General features: G+C 37.5%; 1 protein-coding gene across 1 annotated transcript in view; it reads right to left on the minus strand.

The window, feature by feature from the left end:
* The window catches only part of Sox5 (SRY-box transcription factor 5), a 732,928-nt gene that overhangs the window by 463,802 nt on the left and 248,710 nt on the right, over positions 1 to 20,416 (minus strand). The window contains exon 5 of the mRNA XM_090324494.1: positions 11,979 to 12,092. The gene's annotated coding sequence lies outside the window, so the exon portion shown is untranslated. The remainder of the gene's footprint in view (positions 1 to 11,978; positions 12,093 to 20,416) is intronic.

The raw sequence follows: 20,416 nt of genomic DNA on the forward strand, positions 1-20,416 counted from the left end.
AGTCGGCTGAAAGATGCTGTAGCTTAAAGTCTTAAAGCCGCCTTGTCCAGGTGACCCAGTCCCACCAGTGCCCTGGATAGCTCACTGGGTTTTGTGGTGAGCCCCTTTAAAAATAAATCACCAGGGCTTCATAATCATGTGCAAGTGGTCTAGCCACTGCTCCAAACAGGAGAAACACAAATGTCAAGATGCCTGCCTCCCTTCTCTGAAGAGATACTTCAAGTGTGTGCTTCCTGAAATTTCCTATAGTCAATAACCCGGGAATCCAAAAGAAAAAAAAAAGTTGATATATTCAGCTCTGCTGTTTCCCTTTATTGTAACATTTAAGGAGCTGAAATTACCACCTGCTGGGGAAGGATTTTCTATATAATTATATACAGTGTTTTATCCATACTTACACCTATGAGCATATTCTATGTCTTGTTTATCGTCAGAGACAAATCCCTCAGGCATTTAAATATTGAAATTCTGGCATTAAATTTCACCTCACTTGAAAATTGCTCTTCTGTTCTTTTTTCTAAAATCTATCTTCAAAAAACAGTTGTATCTCCAGGTGACTCATACCTGTCATGCCAGCTACTCAGGAAGCTGAGATCTGAGGTTTGTGGTTCAAAGCTAGCCTGAGCAGGAAAGTCCATGAGACTCTTATTTCCAATGAGCCACCCAAAATCCAGAAGTCGATCAAGTGGTAGAGTACCAGTTTGAAGGAGGAAAACGCTGAAGATAGCACCCAGGCCCTGAGTTCATGTGCCAATACTGGTAGTAATAAATAAAAAATGAGGGGGAAAAAAGTTGTATCATACCCAATCCTTTGTCTGATAAAGAAACTAGGTAAGTTTTGGGTTCAGAAGAGTATTAAGTAACTAATGTGTTCATCTCAGACCTATAAAACCTACCCTCGACACATTGCATTATACATTTTTTGGAAACAATTCAGAAAATGGACTTATCTAGTGCAGAGCTATTTTGTTTTGTATCCATCTACTTGCTTAAGGAAAATTCCATTCTCTACACTTTGCTCCTGGAAATGAGGCCGATGAAGAAAGCGGGAAGGGATTCAGTAAACCCAGCATTATACAAATGTATAACACATAATAAAATATATCCTAGCTATATAATTTTTAAATATTGGTATTCAACAAACTCCAAATATATTAATGTGCGTACTAATTTGCATCTTACTAATATACTAATGTTACACCTATTGATATATAATATATATCACATATACTAGTTATATAAGTTTTAAAGTGTTGACTACAGATGCAGTGGGAAAAGAAACATAGCTCCTTTGCTTCACAAACGTACAGATTTCATTAGGAAATGAAATCCAACAAAACAGAAATATCAGATAGTGGAAGACATCACGATTATAAACAATAATAAAATACACAAGTGGATTTGGCAATCGAGAGGCGTGGAAGAAATCATTCTAATCAGGCTGGGGTACTGGTGATACTTATCTCGGGGGGTGGAGAGCTGAGAATTGCGGCCTAAACAAGCTCTCTTACCTCCCATTAACCACCAAAAAGCTGAAGTGGAAGTTTACCTCAGATGGTAGAGCACCAGACTCAAGTGAAAATGTTAAAGAACAAGGTCCAGGTTCTGAGAACTCTCTCAATCCCCCCCCCTCTCTCTCTCACACACACACACACACACACACACACACACACACACAGATTTCAATTACTGATGGTTGAGTTTATAAATCCAGATTTGTGCCTGAGGTAAGTCAGCAAATAAAAGTGAAATCTGGACAGTTGGTAATTTGAATAAGCTTCATAATAATTTTTAAAGAAAACATCATTTCTAAAACATGTAATCCGTGCCAAACAGTCTACATATTTGTGATATTTGTAGTCACAGTTACCTGACGTAAATACAAGTGTCAACCCATTTTACAGACATGAAAATGGAGACTTGCAAGGATTACATTTGTCTTAAGGCCAAAGATTGAGTGGTGCAAATCGGAATCATACAAGATGCGGATATCTCATAGGATTCTCTTAACCAAGACCCTTCATTGTAGAAGGCTGAATGAGCCCCAGTATACATCTCCAGGTATTTGCTGTATAATTGCCAAGTGATATGATTTTGGGGTTGTAAAGTAGATAAAAACATGAATAAACGACTGTCATGAGGTTCGTTTGTTTGTCTGAGAAAAGAGGAGGTGGGAAAGCAATTCCCAATTCTCTACCAAGATATGAGCAATGGACTATCATGCATCTGGTTACCAAAGCCTTTTATCTTCCCATCTACTGTGTTGGGCTGAGGTAATAGATGCAGTATTTTTAACAGATTTATGAAAAAAAAAAGAAATGTTTACCTTTCCACCGCTTTATAATAAAGGACCTAAGGTGAAAGGCAGATGCAAGAACACATAGATACATAGATCGATATATAGGTATATAGATACATAAATAGTGATAGGTGTAGATGATGTATAGACAGACATACAGACAGAAACAGAGAGATAAATATAGATGATAGATAGAGAAACTAATAGAAACATAGAGATGACACACAGAGAGATAGGTATATGTGATAGATAGACAGACAGATGTAGATGATAGTAATAAGATAGGTATAGATGGACAGGTATAGACAGACAGATAAGAGATAGAGATATAAGTAAAAGACTTGGTAAATGTTAGCTGTCTCATTTTATTATTAATTTTATTATTATTATTATTATTATTATTATTGTATTTGGAGTCTTGAATGAAAACCAGAGCTAGGATAAAGAAAGAAATATTATGATTCTGTTTCTTTGTTCCAGTCCTACCCAAAAGAGGACCAAACGAGAAATTTAGTATCTCTAAATATATGGAAATAATAAAACCTGGCTTTTCTTGTTCCCAGACAATGAGAACATTAACAGAAGAATTAAGCCTAAAATTATTAACATGTGTCATTTCAGTTTTTAGGTAGTAGTGAGATTTGAACTCATGGCCTTGTGTTAGGAGGCCATACTTGTAGCCTTTTGTCCTTTGGTTATTGGTGAGATGAAGTGTTGCTTTTTTCTGAGTTGGCTTGGATGAGCCACCAGGCCCAGTTTTTTGATTAAAATAGGACCTTATATATTTTCCACCCATGCAAAACCTCCAACTAGCAGCCTCTCAAAGTCTGTCTTCCCAGTTACCTGAGGTGACAGGTGAGAGTCACAGATGCCTGGCTCGTGTGTGCATTTTGGAGTCTTTAACTTTCAGTCAGCCATTCCGACGATTATCTCTGTTTTTTCCACCACCCGTAATGTTTTCTAAAAGTGAAAGTCTCACTTCATTTTGCTCTTCCTGCAGTGTGTGGGTGATGAGGTTTTGAACGGGGTTTGAAAGAAATGGCACTCCCCACAAAAATTAAGTAGTCTGACTTCTTCCATACCACTCCCAAAGTCTTAAGGTCAGAAGTTAATTCCCCAGTAAGAATGGAGTCATGTCCAGTTGCCATATGCCTATTGCATCAATACACACACACACACACACACACACACACACACACACACACACACACGCGGCAGCTCTCTTTAACTCCTGGCTTTGTACAAGCCTTATAATGGAAGAAGCCAGAATGGTTCCAGAGGAATGCTTGTGAGTCCCTGCGTCAATCACATAAACATTAAAAGACTGCTTGCAACCCATAACTATCTACAACTATTCTCCTGTTCTGTGGGAAATGGCTGCAAATAATTGTGGTGTTCGGGCGGGAGTTTTGTTCTATTTTCACGCAGCCGTTTGAGGGGGGGGGGGGGAGGGAACAAAAGAGAAAGTACATTAACAAAAAGAAACCCTGCAATATTAAAGTTACTGAATCAACTAATTATCAGCAGAGGGTGTTGTAGGCACCAAAGCCAGGAGGGGCAAACTCAAAGCCTAACAGTACAGTTGGTGAGTTAATAACAATAGCCAGGATAATAGTGATCATAACAATAAAGAAGACATAAGAACATTGACCTAATTCAGCTTAGCAAAGAAAATTCTCTGACTTTGATTTACATTTTTTTTCTTTTTTCTTTCTTTATTCCTTTTTTGCCAGTTCTGGGGCTTGAACTCAGGGCCTGGGCACTGTCCTTGAACTTCTTTTGCTCCAGACTAGCGCTCTACTACTTGAGCCACAGCACCACTTCTAGCTTTTTCTGGGTATGTGGTACTGAGGAATCGAACCCAGGGCTTTATACATGCTAGGCAAGCACTCTACCACTAGGCCACCTTCCCGACAATTCTCTGACTTTGCAAACCTGTTCTTTTTCTAGAACTTTTCTCCATCAGAATTAGTAAGCATGGCAGACATCAAATTGGGAGCTGTTTCTACTATTATTTCTGATTTTCCTGTTCAGTCTTTAGTACTAAAGTTTGCTTTTCACTATTGTTAGTCTGTGATTTGGATCGGAGAATGCCAAGATGAAATTAAGAACGGCAACTGGTCCAACAGCAGTAGCTCAAAGACAGAAACAGATGAAGGAATGCATGACAGAGTCTTATTAAATTTCAGCCAATGAAGACTCACAGGGATATTATAGTTCAGAGCTCTCCAATTCTACTTCTTTTATGGAAAGAAAAAATAAAATCTGAAATAAAATAAAAGGTAGGTGGCAAAGGGGTGGGGAATTCTGACAACTTTCTAATGACGTTGACCTTGCAGAATTCCCGTGGGCTTTCCCCCACGATGGTTCTCTAAGTCATAAAGGAAACAAAACCATGGTTACTACGTCTATTAGTGAGATGATCAACGACCCAACCACAGATCTTAGGATAGATACTGTGAGAATGTGGTGTGTTGTACAGTGATGTGACAATGAAAGAAACAAGACACAATGTGCCTATTACAAAGTGCTTATTACGTAATGTGTCATCATGTATGCTGTACCCATGGAAACGTGATGTCACTCCTAACTCCCAAGTATTGCCAGATGTGTAGCTATAACAAATCCCAACCCTTTCTGGAGTATTCACAACCCCCCCCCCCACACACACACACTTCTCTAACCAAATTTTCCACTGGATAAGCTGTCCAAGAGTTTGGAAATTGTAGACCAGATCTTATTCAGATTGCAGTGCTCATTTCACGTGGGTTGCTTCTGAAGGTCGGGAGGGAGCATGTCTTATTCATGGTTTTATAGCAAGGGACTTACCCCATTCTGGTACATCTTGAGTGTGTTCAGTAACCATTTATAGAATGCATGAATGTATCAGTAGCGACATGGTAATGAAAAGTAGAATTTGGTTTTTAAAGTATATTAGCTTTTGTGTGTTTTTTGTTGTTGTTAAGGCCCACACACTCACGCTTAGGCCAAAAATATGCCATTGAACTACATCTGAAATCTCAGGGTAAACTTTAGCAATGGTTCGATAGAGAGAAGAAAGAGCCTCTAATGACCAAAAACAAAAACAAAAGCACTTTGTGATGGTTGTCAAAGTTTGTCTCATTCCCAGTAGGACGATATATTATTACCCAGTTTTATTTCACTTTTCTTTTCAGCCAGAACCTTCTGGAAAAGACCAGAAATGTTAGCAATTCTCAATGGAGGCCTGTGGCTCTATTTAAGGATACTGAACAAATTGAATTTAAGAGTGAAAACAGAATATCAAATTGACATGTACGTGTTTTCTTCACAGCATTGATTGGGAGACTGTCTATTTTTCCCTAAGAGACTACCTTCAATATGAATTTAAACATTCTTTTGATCCCCTTACCCCAGCTGTCACCTGGTTAGGAAGGTTCTGGCTCAAAGTAGATGCTCCAAAAATGAACATAAGTCATAATGTATTTCTCTGAAAAGTGATTGGCTTGAGTTGCCTGTAAATATACAAAAATGGCTTTTCCTCCGAATGGGTTTATCACTCAGACAATTTTTATGAGAGGCAAGGACACAAGACAAGTACACAGGTTGTCATCCAAACAGAGAATAGAGATAGATATGCATTATATATGTGTACGTACATATACATATATACTGTATATGCAATGTTTATAATGTATATAACATATAATGTTCTACAGGAACATATTAATATATAAATAATATACTGCATAAAATATACTATACACATTTAGGTGTGTACATATATACACATGCATGTGCATGCATCCTTATTTATGTTCACATACAAATATATAGACATATGTTCGCATCCATATAGACCTATATATAAATCATATAAGTTATGTAACTTTATATTAGGTCTGTAAACACTTCCCTATGGAGTAACACCAGGTTTGACACACAAGATTTTAATATTTAATGATTAAATATTTAATTATCACTAATCATAATTATTATATAATTCTTGATTCTATATTACAATATATACCATATTATAACAGTTGCTATTTAGTTATTAATTAATGTTTAATTTTCAATTAACTTCGATAACCACTCTAACCATGAACCTTACTCTCTTCTCATTTTATGCCGACCCCATAAACTCCAGGAACCCTTTACTCGTCTTCCTCTGATGAGTAAATAACAGAAAGTTTCGGTACAAAGCTACAATTACAAATCCATCTGAATCTTGAACTCATTCTAAATGGAGCTATAGTTAAATTCATTCTCAAGGCCATCTGTGTTTACCAGTCAAAGTATTCCTTTAAATTCTTCCATTCAACCATCTTTCAATGCCTTGAATGAATACATAATCCTAAAAAGTATGACAGGATTTCAATCATGGTTCATTAAATAAATATGGAATGAGCAAACACACCTGGGGTTACGATGGTTACAACTCTGCTATGAGCCAATGCTGTCAATTTGCTGAAAAGACAGAACTTTTTTTTTCTGGATTACCAATTACTATGTTAAACTGATCAAAGCCTAAATGTTGGCTGGTGGTACTGAAATGCTCACACCAAAACAAGTAATCGCACCTGTAATCCCAACCACTCAAGATCTGGCTAAGTCCTTGAGATGAATCACCCCCTACCACAAAAGCTGGAGCTGGGGCTGTGGTTCAATTGGTAGAGTGCCAGTCTTGGGTGAAAAACTAAGGGAGAATGGTAGGCCTTGAGTTTAACCCTAATACTACTACCTGCTCCCACCTTTTAGGAATCCATAGTCAGAAATACCAAGAAAAAACATTCAAAAGAGAAATAATTACAAGTGACATAGTTTTTTTTTACCTGTTATAAGCAGCAAATTCCAGAAGATAACTAGAGGGACAGCTCCAACATTTATCAGAAGAAGCTGGGAGCTGGTGGCTCCCAGCTACTTAGGAGGCTGAGATTTGAGGATCATGGTTCAAAGCCAGCCAGGGCAGGAAAATCCATGAGACTCTGATCTCCAATGAACCACCAGAAAATCAGAAGTGGTGCTGTGGCTGAAGTGGTAGAGAACTAGCCTTGAGCTGAAGAAATCAGAGACAGTGCCCAGGCCCTGAGTTCAAGCCCCATGACCAACCAAAAGAAAAAAGAAAAAGTTTATCAGAAGAAGAGAATAGGAAAATCAAGATCATTTAGCATCTCTTTGAGACAAAAAAAAGGGATATAAAATGCACCACTGGTAAAAGTTCACAATCAGTCCTATAAAAATTTTTTTAAAAATTAAGAGACACAAGAAGGAAAATATTATACAAGTATTTGTGATTGGGCAGTGAGGGCAAAAGGAAGTAGAAAGTACAAGGCAAGACCATCCAAGATTCCCTGGAGTCTTTCACCTAAGAGTCCTCATCTTACTGAGAGAATTCAGTTCTGATTCTGAAAGAAGAGAGTCCTTTTCTGACTCATGGCCTTGTCCTCATTTTCCTTTCCCTCTACTGTCCCAAACTCTGCCAAATCCCAACCCATTTTAATTTGTCTAAAGGTGGGCTGCCAGCACCGGAAGTTAATGCTTTCATAAATGAACTCTGATGGACATGAAAGATGACTCACAGAAAAACTTGTCTGACTGCCATTTGGTCAGTTTGGGGTTTGTTTTATTTTCAAGTAAATGCCAGTTGAAGTTGAGCAGAAGCTGGGGCGTGTTGGTATTTAATGCCTCAAATAAAAATAAAGAGTTGGGTATGAATAATCAGAGTGGCAGGCACCTCCCTGGAGACCCGACAGTCCTCCAAAAGCAATCTGAAAACTTGAAAAAAAAATGTAATAGAGTCAAAGCAACCAGGACACAGCATTTGTAACCAAGGCTTTGCCCCAGAAAAAAAAAATAATATTATTGTCCTAGAGATGTCTTCACAGTCCCAAACTCCAACACCTTTCAACATTATATTAAGTTAAAATATCCACTTTGGAAAAGAGGAGTTCTAAAAAAAAAGAATGTATCTAGAAATTAGATAAATAACTAGAAGAAAGAAAATATTCTTTAGAATAAACTTTTACAGTCGATGGGGAGTCTCCTAATGAACCATATAAAATTTGTCCCAGAGTCAGGGAATTGTTTCATTATTATTGAGTCTGATCATTGATTACACATACATTTCATCTCTTCCTAGGCAGTTTTTATATATATTATAAAATATATTATTATATATGTGCATATATAATGAAGAAAAAAAGAAAAGAGCAAGAAAGAATAAGAGAGAGACAGACAAGATAGACAGACAGATAGCTACATGGATACATAAATATATAGAGGGAGCTAGATATGATAGAAACAAATATGACTAATAAACAGACATAGATTCATGCATACATACATATGGAGGTAGTGATAAATGTAGAAATATAGATAGATATAATAGAAAAGAAAGATGACTAACAGACATGATAGATACATTCATACATAAATACATACATACATACAAGGCTAACTAGGTAGATAGATATGATAGAAAAGAAAGATGAGTAACAGACACAGATAGATATGGTAGCAAGATGAGCGACAGAAAGATAGATATATACATAAATACAAGCATACAGAGACAGATGGATAGCTAGATAGATAGATAGAAAGATATTAGATCAATAGAAATACAGCAAATAGAAGAAGCTTGATAACCAAACAGCATATCATGAAACAACTTGAAAGCTGCTATTGAAGGGAAATTAGCTGATGAAAATGAGATTTCCCTAAAATACACGGACTGAAGTCACCTGAGAACTGATTTGAGCTGACAGCCCTATGCAGGCAGGCTTGATACTGTTGATATTGCTCTTGAAGACTTCAGTCAAAACTAACTGGAATCTTTGGTTTAACATGGAATCAGGTAACATGCAAAGAATTTCCTTTAGGAGGGAATCTCAATCGAGACCCTTTTGCCAGTGACGAATCTATAGGAAGCATTGTAGTGATGATAAGATGACAAGTGCAGCAAATTGGAATCACTGTGGATAATTTCAGTGGTCTATGGCACTGAAAGACTGTGGTTAGCCACAATATGCCAGTTGGAGATGGTATTAATTTTTATGCTCTCCTATGAACAATTTAATCATCCTTTCAGTAAAAAAAACACAATCCATACAGTGCTTTTAATTCTTCATAAATCTTTTATATGTGAATATATTAACCCTCATTTTATTTCTCAGCTACACAGACAGCATTATTACCACTACAGGCACAAAGAAAAAACAGTGCAGTGCAACTGTGTAGACGGCTAGACTCTATCCTCATGTCTTCTTATTAAGAGTTGAGTTGCAAGATTATGAATTTATTTTAATACAGTCCACACAGTTGGCAGAGTCTAAAGAAGTTAGTAAGAATCTGACCACTGTTTTAAAAACTTAATGCTGACTGAAAAATTCAGTTCATCCATCAGAAAGATTGGTGGGATTCGATTGCCTTCCACTATCACAGCATAAAATGTGGCATCATTGACCAATGTACTTCAGAACTTAACAGCATTAAACACAAAAAGACCAACAATTAAGCCAGGTCCTGGTGGTTTATACCTTTAAGCTTAGCTACACAGAAGGCTGAGACTGGAGGATTGAGATATAAAGTTCTTCTGGGCTAGTTCATCTCCAGTGAATGAGGAAAAAATTGGCAGTGGAGATGTGGCTCACATAGTAGAGGCTTGAGTGAAAAAGTCAAGCAAGGGAATGAAATGCTGAATTCAAGACCCACTGTTAGCATGTACACACACACACACACACACACAATTTAGGCAAATTCCTCCTTAAAGAGGTGAGCCAGTATTGCTGTGCAAATTGATTTTAATTTTATTGTTTGAAAAAGAAACAGGATCAGCAAAGCCATGCTTTTCATGTAGAAGTTTTATCTTGGAAATAAGTATTTTTGATTCCTCTCCACCTGAAATCTATTCCCCTGTATACAAAATGCAAGTTTTTCCCCCCGCCACCACTACCATGGTTCTGTCAAGAGAGTAGAACAAATACCATTTTTTTCTGTCTAAAATTGTTTCATAGCAATCATATTATTAAAATAGTTTGTGGGGGGGGGGGTTGTGTACCAGTCTTGGAGCTTGAACTCACACACTCAGACTTAGGCACTTTTCTTAATGAAGCCTCCTATCTTAGACCAGTGCTCTAGCACTTGGAGCTACAACTCCACTTCTTTTGGCTTTTGGGGGATTCACTGGAGATCAGAGTCTCCTGGATTTGGGGGACCTGGGCTAGCTTTGAACTGTGATCCTCCGATCTCAGCCTCTTGAGTAGCGGGAAGTTTAAGGCTCTGGTATTATAACAAGGACTGAGCCCTGTGGAAAGTAACTACTCTCTAAGCACAGATCTGATATCAGAAAGGATCTGAATGGAGCCAGTGACAGAAAGGACGCACCCACAGGACAACTCCTTAGTTAACAGATAATAAGGAATCCCATCCATCATCCCACAGACCAGTCCCCACAGCTAAGATTCTTAAAACATTTTTGGCAGCAAGGACAACTTCTAGCTTCCTAATGCTTTTACGAGGTTGGATTTTTTTTTTCCCCCAACCTCTCCCTCTCTCTGCCTTTTCCTCCCCAATGTGCTTCTAGAATTCATAACATGAGAAACATCAGAGCAAAAAGTTAAACGGCTTTAATGGTACCCACAGGCTATTTAAATAAACACTGTGATTGCAATTTCAACAATCTGGAGTCCATTCAATATTAAAATCCCCACCCCGAGCTACAGCTACTACATAAATAGAGAATTCACTGTATCCTGCACGTGGCCATTTACTTCAGCAAGGATTGTTTCCTAACCATTATGATGAGGATAATGTTACTCAGACCTAATATTACATCAGTTAAACCTGTCAACAGCTGGAGAGAGAGAGAGAGAGAGAGAGAGAGAGAGAGAGAGAGAGAGAGAGAGAGAGAGAGAGAGAGAGAGAGAGAGAGGTTTGCTAAGCAAACTTCCTGATCTTCCTTGTCCTTGTCCAATCCTTTCTGTCACAACACTAATCTTCTCATCCTATCTTCAGCAGTCTAAGCAGAAACTTCTACTGGGACCAGCTGTAACAAAAGAGCCCTTCTTTTCTTTCCGCACACTATATGGATACATTTATGCTCTCCCTTCTGCTCTCCTCTCCCCCCTCCCTAAAGCTAAACCAAGATAAAGCCTGATTGGAATAAATCACAAACGATTCTTCCTCTCAGATAAAGAATGGACAAAGAAAGAGGGAGATGGAAAAGACCCAGCCTCTTTGACTGGGTCTTAGTAAAAAAAATAATTCTCCTTCATATATAGATGCATTTGTATTAGGAATAAAAGGACACTTCAAGAATTGGAAAGGTAATACATAACTGAAAACACAGTGTGTCAAATTGAAGCCATGGGGTGCTGAAATCCAGAGACTCTCTGTTTTGATCATATAATCAAGGGTATTTATAATAGCCTATTATACCTTTCTGTACTGCTAAAAGAAATGTGTGTGTATGTATGGGGGTGTACACACATACGTATGCATATATTTACATGTTTATGTAGCCTTGCAGCCATGCCATTAGAAAAGAATCACTATTAATGGAGGCATTTTTCCTAGTTATGAAAATATATCTAGGCACCTGTGGTTGAAACCTGTAATCCTAGTTACGCACAAAGGAGGCAGAGATCTGAGGATCATAGTTTAGAACCAGCCTGGGTATAAAAGCCTGTGTGGCTCTTACCTTTAATTAACCATCCAAAAGCTTCAAGTGCAGCTGTGGTTCAAGTGGTAGAGTGCTAGCCTTCGATGAAGATGCTAAAGAATAATGCACAGGCTGTGAGTTCAGGTCCCGGTACTGGCACAAAACAAAAACAAAAACAAAATTAGTATATACTTATATCTAGGGAAGAAGATAAACATTTTTAAGATCTATTTACATTTTAAATTATGTGTAAATGGAAAATCCTAGGTGTATCTTAATCTATAGGTTCATTAGTGTAATCAACTGAAGGTGAAGATACAGCATACTTTTGTAATCTCAGATGTTTGTTTCCAATTTCCAGTCAGTTTTCAACCAGAGAAAAATCCCCCTGGGTTCATTGTTCCTATCTGTTTTGCCTGGAACAACCATGGTTGATCCTTCTATGGCAAATACTGTGTTAAGATTTTTTTTTTTGATGAGCTAGGTGCTTGTGGATAACCCCTATAATCCTAGTTCCTCAGAAGGCTGACATCTGAGCACTGAGGCTCAAAGGCCAGCCTGAGCAGACAAATCTTTGAGACCCACCTTTAATTAATCAGGAAATAGCTAGAAGCAAAGACACAGCTTTAAGGGTAGAGTACTAGCCTTGACCAGTAAAAACCAAGTGAGAATAGAAGGCTTTGATTATAAGTCCCAGTATGGGCACAAAAACTAACAAACAAACCAAATTCCATGTTGTTATTCCATTTTCAAATCATTGATTCTTAAAGACGCCAAGAAGTCAGGCAATCCTATCCAAGCCTTCAGAGTGAGGCTAAGTTAACTTGCTCTATATAAAACTCAACCTGAATATTTTTAAATCAATAGTCCTTAAATACTTTGTTATGAAATATTTACACCATACGGGCCATTAACAGTGCCTCTAATGAATAGTTTAAATATTAACTACTTCACAGAATAGCTGCACCAATAACCATATTAACTCGCTTCTATGTAACAAGTACAAGAACAAATGCATGAACTTCATTCTATAACACTATTGTCTCTATGAGAAACCCACCCCCCCCCCTGCTAAATGCACCACACATGAACCCAGCTCTTGCATCCATTGACTGGAAGCATTTCCTGCATAACAGGCGATGCATAAATATGTAGTTCCTATGCTATACCTGAACACTTGAAATTAGAACCAAGAATTTGGAATCGAGGCTCTCCAGTGTTCCTTCAAGAGAATACATTCCTTGTCTGTGGTTCAGAATCAACATACTGCATGGGTTCTAAATAAGTTTGCAACTGAATTTGATAAGTTTATCAACATTTCAAATAGCTGTGACAACTCTTCTGTAATGTGTTAAAAAGAGAAGGGGTGGAGTGAGGTGCGGGTTGGTGGGGGGAGAAGAAACAGGAAAGTTGCTTTCCTGGAGATTTCTTGGATTTTTTTTACATTGGCAAGTAGAAGAATGAACCTAATGAGACAGTGAGTGTTATTAAAATGTGCTCCTAAAAGACAAAGAGAGTGAGAGAAAAAGAGAGAGAGAGAGAGAGCTCTATAAAAGATTATACGATAAAGAATGTATCATCAAATGGAATTACCTACTATGGTGTATGCAACAGATAGAATCTGTGCTGAAATCCAGAACAGAATGAGGTCAGAGCTTGCAGTAATGATCCAGAAACTTGACAAAGGTTGAAAAGTCGTGCTGACAGATTGGAAGAGAGCAATGGCCCAAATAAGAACCATTCGCTTGATAAAATAGGGGCTATGCTACACTAACCACTTTGGTAGCATCTCCTGTCTGATGTTTCGTCTATTAGCTCTGTTGTTATCAATGGCTCTGAGACATAGCTGGGCAAAACTATCTACAGAGGCTCAGAGTGTGGCCTAGTGGTAGAGTGCTTGCCTAGTAAGCATGAAGCCCTGGGTTCGATTCCTCGGTACCACGTACACTGAAAAAGCCAGAAGTGGTGCTGTGACTCAAGTGGTAGAGTGCTCAAGGACAGTGCTCAAACCTGAAGTTCAAGCCCCAGGACTGGCAAAAAAAAACATAAAGAAATAAAATTATTCCTAATGCCAAGTAGTAAGATGCATTAAACTATTAATTTTTATAATTTTGATGAAGTATAATTCATCCTGTAAGCATGACAAATACACAGCATCCATTTCAAAGCCATTGTCCAGCTGGAATTTGGCAAATTGCTATCAAATGGACCTTTTAAAATGGAAAACGGTACCTCAACCAAAGAACAAATGAAACATTGAGAGGAGCAAAGAAAACGTGAACATGATGAATCATACATGCTGTGACACATTGGCTCCTCTAAAATGTAGAAGTTAGGGCAAGGTAAAGTAGTATATATATATATTATATATGTATATGTACATGTATATGTATATGTATATTATATATGTATATGTACATGTATATGTATATGTATATATAATTTGTAAAACAAGATGCTCTGACACCCTCCAATGAAATACACTTCTCTCCTCCACTCACAACTGTTAATGGTGTACGAGTGATTTTTTTTTCATCCCGTGAACCCAGGAGGCATACATGCAAGCCTTCCAGCTGTTGCTCATGAAGAATTGTAATATTTATTCTGGAAGAAGCAAACAACAGATGTACTCAGAGGAGTTGACTTTACCTGCTTCCTGTAGCATGTGAGCTCAAAGTCAATTTGCTACTCGGTAAACATGGTGGAAAAAAAGAACAATCACCAAACAGACATCAAACAAACAAGCAGAATGCATTCCATGCTGGTGGATGCGAATCACAAGCCTCCAGGACCATCTGGGTTTTAATCTCTGTGATCAGGCTAGACTCTAGACCTATGAGGAAATCACAGGGAATGCCTCTGGGAAACCATTTTCAACACCTTATCAGGCCACATTTGTATAATAATAAAATCCATTTTCCTTACAGAAAGGGTGACTTCCTGTTGCTTTAAGGACAATCAGAAAACATCCTTGCACCTTTTTTGGAACCATTATTTACAGCTGTGTTCTAGACAAACTGTCAACCAGGTACAGGAATCCGTTGAAACACTTCAGTGTGTCCCTGAAGGATTGTCTGTTATTCTCAACTACAGCATCTGTATTAGGAACCAGAATTTTGCAATAGTGATCCCAATTGAGATTTTTTTTTTCTAATCTAGCAGGAGAGCTCTAGATACACATTTCAGATACCATGTTGGGGATATAGAAAGGAATATATACAAAAGGAAGTTGTAAAAAAAACATGCAGAAAGGCTCAATGGTTTCCCTCATTTGTCATAATCAGTAGAAACCTTGGGCTCTCCTAGCAGAGATTTACAATAGAACAAAACCTAGATACTTAGGGCCATATAGAATGACGCTAAATGACCTCCAGGATATAGAAACAAAAGCCATATAATGAGTGATTGCTGTCCTTAATGTATTGTGATATCGCTCATCTCTTTTGCTGCCCTTTGGTTATCTCATATTGTTACAGTATTTCACCTGGTTATCTGATATATTGTATATATGCATATTTGGTTATTTGAAGTTGGATAGGGAAGGGAGAAAAACAAGATGAGGGGCAGGGGTGGGGGGAGGGAAATGGGGACCAAGACATGAGAAAGGGTATCAATGTATGTGAAGTAATGCACCTTCTATCTATAATGTAACCCTTCTATTAATTACAATAGAAGATAGAAGAAAAAAAAGAAAGTGTATGTAGATATCTGTGTATGCAGGGATGGATGGATGGATGGATGGATGGATGGATAGATTTGCCTTTTACTCCCACTCCAGCTGTTGGCTATTTCATAGTTCATAATAAAAAGAATCCACCTGAGTAGGGAGAAAAGATGAAACTTTTCTCAGAGGATTCTTTGGTAAAATTTTGATAAAAATCTTATTGGTCTAACAAGTTATCTTTTTTTTTTTTGAGAATAGATACATCTGAGTTTTTTTTTTTTTAAATGCCTGGTTTCTTTCATAGAGATTTTTAATGATGAGGCCAATTAAAAGGATATTAACATGAAAAGTCTGAAATTCTCTTTTAAAATCAGCCTCGCGTTTTTCTTCTTTTTTTGAAAGTCTGCAAGATTTAAAAGGATTCTACATCCTATGGAAAGATACAGACTAACTGCTAATTCGCAGTGGAACCAGCTGATTCTTTGCTTCCATTAGAGGTCAGTGAAGCCAGATGTAGAGTTAAACTCAACGCAGTCAAATATCGTTGTGGTGTGTGTGTTTCCAAAGTCACTTGTAAACATTTTTTCTAATGTGTCAGATGACTAATTCATCTGGCTAAACTCAAAAGATTAAACCTCTTCTTCCAGCCCTTAATACCTGTCCAAGATTTTCCAATTTTGCCTTGACAGAATTTGAAGATCACCAAAAAAAAATCCACCAAATTCAGCAGGTAAACACCAGACCTGTATAATTTAATTCTAATTCCCTAGACGATGGAGACATTTCATAATTTGAAACCAGGGGTGTGGGGGGGGGAGAAAAGGGGTGGGTTATAGTGAAACACCTGCCAGGATTATAAAAAAATGAACTGCGTAAAATACAGTGAAACATCGCTGTACATTTCCAGTACCTATCTGATTAATGACAAGAGTTGTGACAGACAGTTGCAATATGGAATCTAAAGTTTATACCTAAACATCAGTTATTTAGCCCAAATTTACCTCACTCCCACGCAAACCTGGTGTCAGACACAATGTTTATTTGCATAAGTGAGAGAGAGAGAGAGAACTCAATATGCAATTTAAGAAGTTGTACTATTTTTTTATATTTTTATTGTAATTAATAATATGAACAAAACTTGTGCACACTAGAACTTGGTCCCCAGCGGGGGTCCACTGGGAAGCAATGATAGAATGTTTCAATTCTTACTTTCTGGCATTCTAAGCCATTCAGTGGCTTTAATCTGTCCATAGCCAAAACCACAGCATGCCATGAGCCAAAATGAACTTCTTTTAGGGAATGATAGCAGATAATTCAGGGCAACAAGATAGTAGGAAAGAAAATTCTGAAGCTTTCCGGGTGACACTTGAATTGTTTGGGGGAGTGGTTTTTCTCAAACTTGTATCATCTCTATCTCACTCTTAAATGTGGTTCCTCAGATTACCGTATGATCTTAAAAAATAAGTTGATTTCTAGTTTTTAGATTCCTTTGCCTATGTTTTCCTTTTCTTACTTTCCAAGCATAAATTTGTCAGACCTGAGTGACAGGTCTTATACTTCAACCATGGTCAATGCCAGCTAGAAACGGTGCCTAAAGGTGATCTTTATTATATTAGTTTAATCACATAAATCTTTGATGAGAAAACAATCCCATATTCCTTGCTATTTTAATTTGAGAAATGGGAATGTATCTTTTTGCTTCTCATCTAAGGAATTTGATCTAGAGAGAAGGATATAAATAAGCAGTATTTAGTTTTACTGGTGATCAAGACAAAACTCCAGACAGACAGAAAGACAGACAGACAGACAGACAGGACAAAGTGTGAAGACTCCATTGCAAACTATTTACCCTTAAGAACTTTCTTTATTACATTCATGAATAAAAGAATATTTTACAAACCAGCCTTGAACCCCATTCTAAAAAAAAGAAGCTAGTATTAAAATAAGAAAATCTAAGGTTCGCAAAGTTTCTGTGTTGAACTCAAGCAAACGTGACCTTGTGACTGGGGTTCTGTTTGTTTCTTCATTCATCTTTGGCTAAACTGTGTTCAATTTCTGACTTATCTTTTCAAAGGAGTCCAAGTAGCCAAACCCCAAACCACATGAATGTGTGAAGCCATGCAACATAAAAAGTCAGAACACACACATGGGTGTGAACAGACTCACAAGCCACAATTTCTTGATATCCATGTTATCTGGTTAGCCAACTCTGGGGAAAAAAAAATGGAGCTAGCATTGGGCAGAAAGAAGTAGAGAATGTGGATTGGGTAAGCAGAATCAGGAGAGAGATCCTTGAAAAAATTCAAGGAGAGTGCCTAGGCCCTGAGTTCAAACCCAAGGATGGGAAAAAATAATAGATAGATAGATAGATAGATAGATAGATAGATAGATAGATAGATAGATATACGTATATACATTTATATATTTCTTCATAGACTTCAGTGAAACCCAATTTATAGAAGGAGTTGGGTGTTATTTATGTATTTTTAAATTTATTTGGGCTTTTTTCTCCTTAGATCTGTTCCAATGACACGTATGGCTTTTCATGGGTATTAGTGGTTTATTATTATCTTCCTCGCCATATAGCCTAATATTCCTCTCATTCAAATGGTAGCTGCCTTCTAAAACACTTTAGTGGAGATGGGAAAAATGGAGCCACAAAACCCAAACTCACAGTTTTGAACCTGTAGATAGTTTTGGTTTAGTTAGTGAGGATTAGAGTTGGCAAGGCTTCTGATTCTCTCTCTCTCTCTCTCTCTCTCTCTCTCTCTCTCTCTCTCTCTCTCTCTCTCTCTCTCTCTCTCTCTCCCCTATTATCTACCCACTTAATTTCTGAAACTTTCATCAGACTCTGACCAAAAAATAATAAGAGAAAAAATCCAGAGAGTGCTTAGAAGAGAATGATGATGCCATCTGTTTTTATTCATCTGTGCCCAGGCCAGCATTCAGCTTGTTTACTCTATAATAATCCTGAGAGGTCACTTAAATGAAGCTCGGGTGACCTGCCTTTTTTCCCAGGGTCCCAATCTTTTCAAAAAATTTGAAAGTATATGCCCATTCCAGTGATAATTACCTTTCAGTGCTAAAGATCAAAACGAGGTGTCTCCTTTTTGAAAATGGTCAGTAAAATTAAAAGCTCATCAAAAAAAAAAAATAACAAACCCTTTATTTGTCATGACACTTCTAATTGAGGCTTCTCTTGATGTCTAGGTAATCTTTATTTTTATTCTTCTTTCTCTTTAGTTGTGTAAGTGTGTTTTAATCTTGAAGCCTGAACTCAGGGCCTTGTCACTGCTAGATTTTTCATGCCTCGTGGGATCTCTACCACTTGAGTCATACCATTTTGTGGCTTTATCTACCTGGGCTGGCTTTGAACCTTAGTCCTTTCATCTCAGCCTCCTGAGTAACTGTGATTACTGGCAAGAGAAACTGGAGCCCAACGAATATTTTTTTTAATATTTTTATTTTTAATTATCTTTCTAAGCCAGGAGCCAATGACTCACACCTGGAATCCTAGCTATTCAGGTGGCTGAGATCTCACAATCATGGTTCAAAGACAGCCTTGGTAAGAAAGTCTGTGAGACTCTTGAAATAACCACCAGAAAACTGGAAGTGGCTCTGTGGCTCAAGTGGTAAAGCACTAGCCTTGAAATAAAGAGCTCAGAAACAGTGCCCAGGCCCAGAGTTCAAGAATCATAACCAACAAAAAAAATTAAAAAGAAAAAAATATATAATATATGTATATTTAATAGAAACAAACAGAATATTTGTATAATGACCTTTTTTTTTGCCAGTCCTGGGGTTTGAACCCGGGCTCTGAGCACTGGAGCTTTCTCAAGGCTAGAGCTCTACCACTTGAGCCACAACACCACTTCTGACTTTTTTCTATGTATGTGGTACCAAGGAATTGAACCTGGGTCTTCATGCATGCTGAGTAGGCAAGCACTTTAACCACTAGACTAGCCTCTCAGCCTTATATAATGACTTTTTAACTGAGAATCTCTTCTATAATGCCTTTCCAAAGGGAAGCTACTTTTTCACACGATCCCTCAAGAAATAAAATAATATTTGAATCTCATTATTCACCCTACATGAATGAACAATAGGACCCTTTGCTTTAAGAGTAATGCTAGTAAGAAAGAACTAGAAAGGAAGGGTCAAATGCTTCCCACCTCTTTAACACAGGAAAATAGAACATTAGCCAAGGAGGTGGAAAAACAGAAAGCCAAAGAATTCATCTGTGCAGATTTTTAACAATCATTACGGAGTAACATATGAGAGGTGTAGATTCAGCAATCTGACAATCTGTATCAATCATGAAGATTGGCAAACTACACAGATTAATTTTTTTTTTGGTCATGTTTCCCAGTCAACTTTCTGTGTCACCAAGACTCCCTTTGGTACTTTCCCTCGACACTCTGTGCCAACCTCTTTCCCAAATCTGCTTCCAAGACATCCATGAGTTTTTCTGAACCATATCCACTGTACACACAGCTGAAGACAATGTTTGTCTTCCATAGACTGGATCTTTAATACATTATATTGGGTTTTTCCCATCACACATTTAATGTGTGAAATTTCTAAACTCTTCCCCTTCAGTTATCTAAATTGAACTTTGGCAGCCAACAGTTTAACTGTTCAAGACTTGCTTAAAAAAAAAAAAAAGAAAAGAAAAGAAGAAAAAAAATCCATCAAAGCCTTCTAACTGCTTGATTGCATCAAGTATCGGTGCCAAGAGAGAAATTTCAGACTCTATCATACACAAAATCAATATGTATGCTCACTCTGGAAGGAAAGCCACCTTGAAAATAAT

Source organism: Megascapheus bottae, chromosome 35 (assembly GCF_031878675.1).
Source record: "Megascapheus bottae isolate mThoBot1 chromosome 35, mThoBot2.hap1, whole genome shotgun sequence".
NCBI classification, from domain to species: Eukaryota; Metazoa; Chordata; class Mammalia; order Rodentia; family Geomyidae; genus Megascapheus; species Megascapheus bottae.